Source organism: Cydia amplana, chromosome 19 (genome assembly GCF_948474715.1).
Source record: "Cydia amplana chromosome 19, ilCydAmpl1.1, whole genome shotgun sequence".
NCBI classification, from domain to species: domain Eukaryota; kingdom Metazoa; phylum Arthropoda; class Insecta; order Lepidoptera; family Tortricidae; genus Cydia; species Cydia amplana.
Genome location: NC_086087.1, coordinates 9,160,482 through 9,171,353, shown reverse-complemented (window position 1 = coordinate 9,171,353; position 10,872 = coordinate 9,160,482).

Here is a 10,872-nt window from a genome sequence, read left to right as displayed (position 1 = left end):
CTAAAAAGTATTCGTATACATCGAATATATATATATTCGACCGTTGGTTTAAAATTAAATAAAAAACCATCAAATTCAGTAGTACGTAAGTATAAGTCAAATCAACATATTTCTGCCTTTCCTACTTCTTGAGAAGTAGACACTCTAAAATAAGAATGATAACATTATACTGTCACTAACACATATTGAATTGTCGTATCCAAGTTTGTCGCAAATAAATAAATTTATTTATTTATTTTATACAGAGTGTTCGTGACATAATATGTTACACGTTTTCGATTCGATTACATTTTTCATCATAACTATCATAAGCATTGATAGCTATAATAAGTTGTCTACTTGTCTACACAACACGACCATGTTAAAAATCACACACATGAATGGTAACGTAACCACAATGCAAGTGACGTCAGTTGTAAATCAATGAATACATGAATGAGTACAGCTCCTTTTAAAGTCTATACATTCACGACACGAAATATATTTAATTGTAAAAAGGCTCCGAATATAACTTGATCCCTAGAATCGGAAGAACTATGAGCAACCAGAGGTCAGAAGACATACTGATCATTGTGTAGCGAAACGGTAAAGTAGGTTTTGTGAAAATTGTAACCTTGCGTAGATTGCATCTGACTCACGCTTAATTTTCTGACTTAAATGTTAAACGTTTAAGGTAATGCTTTTTGACCCTGTGTTTTGTTTAATGGTCTCTGCCTTGCGAGAAAGATGCCTCAGGTTTATTTTTAGATTTTTTGCGATAATCGGGGAAAACGTCGTAACCAGTTAACCAAGACGAAATGAAGAACTATATTTTTAACAGTTTTATTATTTATTTTGTATTGAGAGTTTTAAACTTTAAGTAGGTACTTACCTACTTGAATTTTATTGTAATATGTTGAATGTGACGACTATATTTTTAAGAAATAAATAATATTATATTTCACTTATTTATTATTAAGGTAAAGTTCTTACATAATTATGTAGGAGGAGTCCGACAGACTTGAGAACGTCATGAAAGTTAAATTATTTCTCAAAATTAAATTTTTAATTAAATATACCTAGTCAATTTAATGTTGTATTATAGATTTATTATTATCACACCTGAGGCTCGCTAGTAGGCTTGCTCCCCCTAGTAATGCTAGGTCTTTTTTTTTGTTAGGTTAGGCTAGCCGCTAGATAGATCTAGTGTTAACATTTCTAAACAAAATTTGCATAAGTCTATAGAGCACAGTGCTTGACATTTAAGCTCTTAAGTCCTTATAAACAAACTTGTAAACCAACAGAGATTGTGAAATCATTGGAAACTTGTTATTTATAAACACCATTATTAAAATAGGGTATTAAAAAATATTGTTTGTATAAAATTCGAATACTTAAGGTACACAAAAAATAGTCCAATGTTTGAAAGATTGATAACTTATTTATCAAAATCCCATCGGCAGTATTAACGCAACGATACAACATACACGGCGCAAACATAAACATACTTACATTGACTGCAAAAACCATCCCTTATTTTTACTTACAATAATCGAGTAAAATACACACGCTTAGAATTATTAAAAATTAACCGCCACCTACCTTAAATCACTTCACACTCACTATCACAATTAAAGTCGATAATAAAATTCGATCGATATTTTCACATGCGACACCGCGCGTCCGATGGCGCGATGGAAACGAACCTCCAGGGCTTCGGCTTGCTTATAATACTGCCTTGCGCCTACGCGTGAGCAAAGCTTGCTGATTTTCGCATATCCTGCTAGGCTGGCTTCGCCTTGGGTTCGGGAAAACCATTCCAAAAGTTAACAATTAAAACTTTCATCCTGCAAATCATAATCGTTTATTGCAACCAAATTTAAAGATAAGTATAGACGATTTTGACATGCCGAAAGGATAAAATACGAAAATGTTAGTAAGCTTTAAAGTTCGGTTTTTTTTATGATGTCCACAAGAAAGTCGCAAAACTTTAAATCGTACTAAAAAAGTAGTTGACCGCCTTCGGTCCTTTGCTTCTCATTTATTTATAGGAAAGGAAGGCCCAAAGGTTAACCGCTGAATATTTTACAGTAACGACCAAAAAATACCACATTTTATATTTACAAGCACATAATAAATGATATGTGCATTACCTGTTCCTGCGGTTTTTCCTACTAGGTATGTAAATATTTTACTATTACTGGCAACAACTGAACTTATACATGCTTTATACTACGTTCTTACTTTCCCGCCATATTTAGATTCGTAAGCTTCATCGATAGTTTATCTCCTTTTTTATAGCATATTGGAAAAGGACGACACTGGTAATATTTGTATCGGTAGGTACAGACAGAACTATTATAACAAGCAGTAAAACTTAGTCTAAGTACAGACTGTTACAAAATATGACGTCAGTTTTGGATTTAAACCGGGTTTCCCTAAAACAGAATTGTGAGTAAGTATTGCTTATTAAGCGCCATCACAAAGTTCACTAAGGCCTCACTGAGTAAAATTGGTAGAATAGTTGGCAGAGTGGTAATACATCCCCTCTACAGACTCTACCTATTTACTCTCCCCTGAATTTTGTTTATTAAATACTTGAATTACAACCAAGCCCACTTATTATTTATTTCTATGTACCTAATATGTTAGTTTGTAAGATATGTATTTAGATATCTAAGGGCCTTAGTTGTTTGTAAATAAATTATATTTAATTCAATTTGTGTAGGTAATTATTTAAACGGTTTCCAGCGAAGAAGACTGACTGTACATACAACTTGCTAAATGTACAGCCACATACTCAATAATACAATGTGTATAAAAATAGTGGGGATCCATTTAAATCATCCGTTATATTCAGTATCGTGTTCTGATTAGGAATAAATAGACAAAAAAATAAAAAGCGAAAATATTTGGCCTTTGTATGGTATGGACGGTTGGCCGACTTGGACGACCTGGTCCATAGATTTTTTTCGGTTCGAAATAATTTTCTTCTACTTTTTCCTAATCATAACTATTCATAACATAACACAATACCGAATATGCCCTTAACCTTAAACGGATCCCCACTATTTTTGTTACTCCTTGTATAAAGTTTACAAGTTACATTACCCTTGTCTATGCATTCGTCTGCAGTTTATCATTGAAGCGTAGGAAGTATAATCTACTAAGACTTATTTATTTGGCGGACCCATCTCGATCAGATCCAATCAAGACTTCATTAAAATAAAATACCTATAAAGTGACCCAAAAGGCCTTGTAAACAAAATCTAAGGATCGCTTGACACTTAGATACAGTGATATTTTCATATCGATCGATATGGTTATGGTGCTCATTATGTCGATCATCCCACATCATTACGTCATATGTATGTTTGTTATTTTGCACGGTCTCAATCAGGTGTCTAAATAGGTAATAGGTAATATTAAGATAAATGGTTCGAGTCAAATTCGTTATACTTAGGCTGTAGAGACGAGACGTCACGTCACCCATATACGAGTAAGTGCATGCGATTTGCGTTACATTGCCGGTTACGGAGATGCAACGGATTCGATGGATCAATCAAATGCCGCAATGTATCAAAAATTGCTTTTTAAATGAAATGACCCAGTGTATTACCAATATACTTAGGTACCCCATTTAACATAGGTACCTACATTATACATACCTATTTATGTAAGTTTCTTAATTTGGCATACTTATAGTGTTTTTTTAAACAAAAGTTTCCTTAAATGTACTTAGCCATTAGCCATACCTTGAAGTTACAGGAATTAATAACACCGTGTTGTATACCTATTTACTGATTCATGAATCGCGCAAAGCCATAAACAAAATGTTTACATAGGTAGTACCTATCAAAACAAAAATAATAAAATAAAGGCTATAGGAAAATTGTTCGAAAAACAAAATTACTTCTAAATGAGTCAAACCAAATCATGGTGTTTACTTAGTTGTTAAGGTTTTATTCTTGGAATTAAATAAGCATATTAATTATCTGATTTCTTATGCTAATCGTGCACAAGATTTGTTTAAGGAAAAAGGTGACTCATGATTTAATAGAAATAGACGAATAAGAAGATAATAGGTACGAGGGGCGTTCAAAATATTCTCGGTATTGATATCTTACGACCTCTTCTAAAATTTCTTTCGTTACTGGCCGCTAAGGTTTATTCATTGACATTAAAAAAAAGTATAATTCGAACCGAGATAGTCTTTTGTTTTTCTGCAATTGCTGAACAAACATGAACATCCTGTGCGAATTGACAATGTTAACTAAATTAGAACATCGATGCGTGATAAAATTCTTGACAAAACAGGGTAAAAATCAAAAAACCATAAAAGAGGAAATGGATTGTGTTTACCGTGAGTCTGCTCCTTCTTTATCTACCATTCAAAAGTGGTCAAGCGAGTTTAAACGCGGAAGGGAGAGTATTGAAGATGACCCTAGACCTGGCCGGCCTGTAGTAGCTACTTCACAAGAAAATATTGATAAAGTGGAAAAACTTATATTGGAAGATGGTCGAGTGAAGGTAAAATCTATAGAACAAGTAACCAATCTCTCTATTGGTACCGTACATGATATTATACATGACCATCTTAATATGTCAAAAGTAAGTGCAAGATGGGTTCCGCGAATGCTGACTCGGCTTCAAAAAGACATGCGTGTAGCTTGTTGTTCCGATTTTATTGACCTGTGCGGTGAAAATCCTGATGAGGTGCTGCAAAGAATAGTTACTGGAGATGAAACCTGGGTTCATCATTATGACCCAGAGAGTAAACAAGAGTCCATGCAGTGACACATTAAGGGTTCAGCTCATCCCAAGAAGTTGAAGGTCATCCCTTCAGCTGGCAAGGTCATGGCCACGATATTTTGGGATTGTGAAGGAGTATTAGTAATCGATTATAAAGAAAAAGGTGTAAATATCACAGGACAGTACTACGCTAACATTCTACGTCAATTAAAGGATGTAATTAAAGAAAAGAGGCGAGGAAAGTTAACCAAAGGTATTCTGCTTCTGCATGACAACGCCCCCGTCCATACTGCTCATATTGCCAAGGCAGCTATTGTTGAACGTGGGTTTAAAACTGTTACTCACCCACCGTATAGTCCGGACTTAGCCCCCAGCGACTTCTTTTTGCTCCCCAATCTTAAAAAGGATCTGCGTGGAAATAAATTTTCTGACGATGAAGCATTGAAGGCGGCAGTGGAGGAGCATTTTTACACGAAAGATAAAAAATATTTTTACGAGGGATTAAAAAAAATAATTGATCGATCTTTTAAGTGTATGAACATAGGGGGGGAGTATATTGAAAAATAAAAATATCAAACTTTTCGTACTTGTTTGTTTTCATTCTCATACCGAGAATATTTTGAATACCCCTCGTAGCCTAATAAAACTTGGTGTTGTAAAGTCTACTAACTACATGGTATACTAAAAATTTCAGCTCTCTAGCGTTATCCAAGCCGAAACTACGAGGGTTCGAACATACGACGAAACGTGCCTAGAAAAGATATATTATGCACTGCCTTTTGCCCTTTGTCTCGTCTTGGTGTGTTAGTAATTTGTATAATCTGTTTTTCGCTCCTAATTTTTTGCCTGCCTCTCTAACGCTCAAATATAATGCAAGATCGAAATTTCGATATTGGTCTCTCTATCGATCTTGCGTTATATTTGAGCGTTAGAGAGGCAGGCAAAAAATTAAGAGCGAAAAACACATTATACCATTTTTTAACTGCTTCTCTCTTCTCTTATAATAATTAAAAATTCGAAAAAAAAAGTAGGGTAGCTGTGGTTGATATACAAGAAATTGTGTCAAACATATTTTCAATAATGTTAATATTCAGAGACGAAAATGAGGACTACGTTTGTATGAAAAGGCGATTTCGCGCGGTTAAGTCTAAGAGCACTTTTTCTTTGGAGGCCGATCGACCCTACCAAAAGTGCCCGTCGACCGTGAAAATGTAACAAGACTGAGAAAACCTGTTGATAATAAAGAGTCTTGGCTATCCGCGCTACCGAGCCACTTTAGTTTACTTTAACAAACAATATGCAAGGAATCTTGAATCTGATTTACTGAAGTGCATCCGATTAATAAAACATTTTTCTAACAGCTAACTATATCCTACTTGATTTAATGTTTACTTGCCTATTTTATTAGGTTATATGGCATACTAACTTACTAACTACAATTCAACTGTTTGGAGAACTCCCACATACAAAGAGACCCGCCTTTTATCGATTCTAAATTCGATACTTTACTTAGGTATATGTATATAGAAATATTCGTATGGTATGTTTTAATGTAGTAAATTAAAAATATTATGAAGACATAGGGTGCTATTATTACGTATCTTATTGGCCACTATATTTACATAGTAATTGGCCTTTCCTAACAAATCAGAGAGAAACAAGCCAAAAGAAGTCTTATTGTTAAGAGTGGCCAATTACTATGTAGTGGCCACAATCACTGCATAGTATAAAACAAAGTCGCTTCCCGCTGTCTGTCCCTATGTATGCTTAGATCTTTAAAACTACGCAACGGATTTTGATGCGGTTTTTTTTAAATAGATAGAGGGATTCAAGAGGAAGGTTTGTGTATAATTTGTTAACCCGTGCGAAGCACGCTAGTAAATATATAAGTCACCCTATGAGCTACATACATAACATTACGGTTTAAGAAAATAAGTATCAAATTCTAAACGCATTAATTTACTTCATCCTCATCCCACATTACTCCATAAAACACCGAATTTCGCAATCAAGGCCAACAAGAAACCTTCCAATCGCATCATTTAATCTGTATCACTAATGCCAAACGGGAGCTAATAAATTATCCATATTCAATAAAATTTACATTTCCATTTTCAATACCTAGGTATGGAGTGTCAGGTCCTTAAAAAAACTGGCCAAGTGCGAGTCGGACTTGCGCACGAAGGGTTCCGTACCATTACGTTTGTTGTATGGGAGCCCCACTTAAATATTTATTATATTCTGGTTTTAGTATTTGTTCTTACACAGACAACAGAAATACATCATCAGTGAAAACTCTTGCATAAGTACCTATAGATTCGAGTGATATAAAAAGAGGCAGATAACTAGGGTTGCCATAATTAGTCGGAACTGATAAGGGACAGTGGTATTCTAGAGCGCTATTAATAAATCAATAAATATTATACGACATTTTTACACAAACTGACTAAGCCCCACGGTAAGCTCAAGAAGGCTTGTGTTATGGGTACTCAGACAACGATATATATAATATATAAATACTTAAATAGGTACATAGAAAACAACCATGACCTTCGATCAACACGGGCTTCCGACACGTCGGAAGGGATAGGCCCAAGCGATATCTTGACATTCAAATCATTCTGACATTTTTCGCGGGGGGGAACGTGCACACAGTCGCACTTCTCACACACTTACATACAAAATCCAATCTGTAATGACGACACAAATACATAGAAAATGACACACGTCAAAGACAAATCTTGCAAACCTCGATCTCTTTTTGTGTACGGATGAGTCACAAGTGTCACAACACGCACACTAACACATTTTCGTCGAAGAATGTTATTGTATTCTGAGAGATGAGAAGTCGGATTTGTCGCTCGACCGATCCGCAATTTGTACTGGGCGAGCAAAATCGATAAATCCAACAATTTCATGAGACTAAAATATAATAATTGTGTTTAAATGTAATGAAACGTATGATATGTAAAAAAAATATTACATGTGAAATGTAACACCTTCTTTTTGTAAATTTGATGTCCCCAACCTCTTATTACAACAAAAAACCGAGCAATTATTATTTTTTCTGCTGCTGTGTTCACTCGCGCGTCTGGACTCGGTCTAGTTTAAAATCCGAGCGCAACTAGTTTTATTACCCGCGCTAGATCAGTTGATCTTGTACCTAGGCAGAGGGGAAATAGTGCGAATGCCGCATCCTTTCCGTGTTGATCGAAGACCATGACTCAGGAACAAATATCTGTATCACCATTAGGGCTTGCAATTCGAATATTCGAATATTCGAATTTGTCGAATATTCGACCTGTTTTGATATTCGAATATTCGGTCGCTCAGGTTTCGAATATTCGAATATTTTTTATTACTATAAAAAAATCTATGTCATCCGCTGTAGTTACAGTTTCTGTGTGTTTTACGGGTATTTACAGTGAATGAGGAACGGTAGGTACCCAAATACGAAGGAAATAATATTTTTACTGTATTCCTCTCGATAGACTTCGTGAATACAGTGAAACCTAACTCAATTTAAAAGAAAACGAAATCAAAAAGAATATTTTTACGGTGCGTAAGTTTTAAGTAAAAGGGTCATTCTGTTTATTCAGTACAAGCGTACGTTAAGCGAATTTTTGAAGTCTAAACCTTGCCACTTATCGCAATTCTCAAATTTAATCATACCAAACCTGCCCAACTTGGTAATCTAACCATGCACCTTTAGCTGACGAATAATCCACCCAGTACTCAACTAACTTTTTCCCTTAAATATTCCAATATTATATAATTAGCCGACCATTAGGAATAATAACTTGCCAAAACAAATAAAGTCAATAAAGATTCAAAATACAATTAAATTAAAGGCCTTTTTACAGGCCTCCGAGTGATTACAAGTTAATTTAAATCGGAAAATAATTACCTACTAAAAAAATATCTTACATACCTAGGTGTTTGGATGGTTAAAGTTATATTATTTCACGCAACGACGCATTTATAATAAGTTTCATCTAGAAATATTAAATACGTCTAATTTTGGCGTTTTACTTGTTTTTATAAATGTGGGCATCTTATAAATAGTAGGATGATAAAATCTAGTCAATTAAGTGGATTTCTGCCAAATATCCTTAGTTTTAGCAATATGTGAAAAAAGCTTTTGAATAAAACAATATAAAACCGATTTCTCGTTCCTTTTCTTATTTTGTATAATATTCGAATAATTATTCGAATATTCGAATACGTCGTCAGAAAAAGTCGAATATTCGAATATCTGAAAGTTTCGAATATTTGCAAGCCCTAATCACCATACAAATAAATGCCCTTACCAGGATTAGAACCCGGGACCATCATACTCTTCATAGGCAGGGTCACTACCCACTAGGCCAGACCGGTCGACAAAATACGGGAAATTAATATACGGGACAAAAACGGGACCAGTAAAAATACGGGACCTGATACTTAAATACGGTGACAGTCCCGTATATACGGGACGTATGGTAACCCTACAGATAACGGCATTTCGCGTTTCGCGTTTTGTAAACAAACCCCGCCTGGATGCATCAATGTCATATTTATTCGTAACAAATAAGTCTTAAAGGCACAGATGTATATTGTATAAGGTATTCTATGGTTTACAATATGTGCTGGTGCTGCACTCCGGCGGCAGAACATTGCAAATACCCCTATTAGTTAATTGGGAAACAGGGAGCAAAAACTATGTTACCTACTGAAACAAAATAAAATAAAACACTGCAATGATTTAGAGTTATTTCACATTTTATATTTATTTCGACATTTATAGGTAGAGTACATATACTTAAACTAAGGCATAAAGTTAGAAAAACATTTTTTAGTGTTTAATTGGTAAAAAAGACGTAAAAATCGCATCAGAGGTCGTAAGATAAAGCAACATTAATTCTTAGTAATTCTACCTAAAGTTTCATCAATGCATTTGTGGCCGTCTCTTTCTGCAGGGTTTTCTCATTCAAATTCACCGCTGCTTCATTTCGTCCTCCACGATGGCATCTAGCACGAACACGGTGTTATCAGTTAGAATAAAGTAGTAAACTGATGTGCTGGGCGCTTCGAAGGAACGACAGGGGGCGCTGTAAAGCAATTTTTTTAATTCTTAAGCGCTACTACTTGGGTGGCGACCATGTTTACGACGGTCGAAGGTCACTCTAATCTTGGACGGGGCTCTAAATCTATCGGGGGTCTCGTACCGTGTCGTGTAGTAGCGCTTTACATATCATGTTTAAGAGCTCTATAATATAAATGTGACCATTTTAATGTTGAACTTTCGATTTACAAAATAATATGCATATCTAATATTATAAGTAGATAGTGAGATAATCAAAGTTGCGGAAAATTGACAACAGATGGCGTGAGGGTGTGACATTCGAAAATCTTGACTGATAACAGTGAGAACTCAATTCTACTGGGTGATTTTGGAATTGTGATCCTGAATGTGTTAAGGTCCCTATATGGGACTACCCACAAAATCACGAAAAAAATCTGATGGACACCTTGAGGGCCCGAAGTAGACGAAACGTACCAATATACGTTTAATTCTTAAGCGCGTACCCAGTGGGCTAAGATAAATGGTTTTTTATCGTCTGTCACCATGTCTATCACGTTCTAACAAGTGTGTGCATACAGTGACAGGCGATTAAACCGCGACCATGCTTTCCATGCAGGATTAGGGTGACTGCCATATATAGCCACTAGCTATAGGGCCACTACATAGTAATTGGCCACTCAACAATAAGACTTTCTATTCCCTTGTTTCTTTCTGCCTTAGTATGGAGTGGCCAATAACTATAGCACACACCCTAGGTAAGTACATATACGATTTTGGAATGGGAAGACTTGTTCAGTATGACCATCTTAATACATTTTAGATATTAGGGATCACGACCCCAAAATCACCCAGTATATAGCCTATTGTTTAATTTAGAACAAGAAGAAGAAGAAAGACATTTATTCCATAAAGCACACATACGCAGGACAATAAGATGAAAGAAATAAGATAAAGATAAAATAATTAGAACAGCAAAACAAAGAATATAGGTACTCCATGGTGTCTAGTCCGTGACCTAAGGTACCTATTATGTAAACACAGAAAAGTATATTAACCAAATATTAACCTAACCTGCT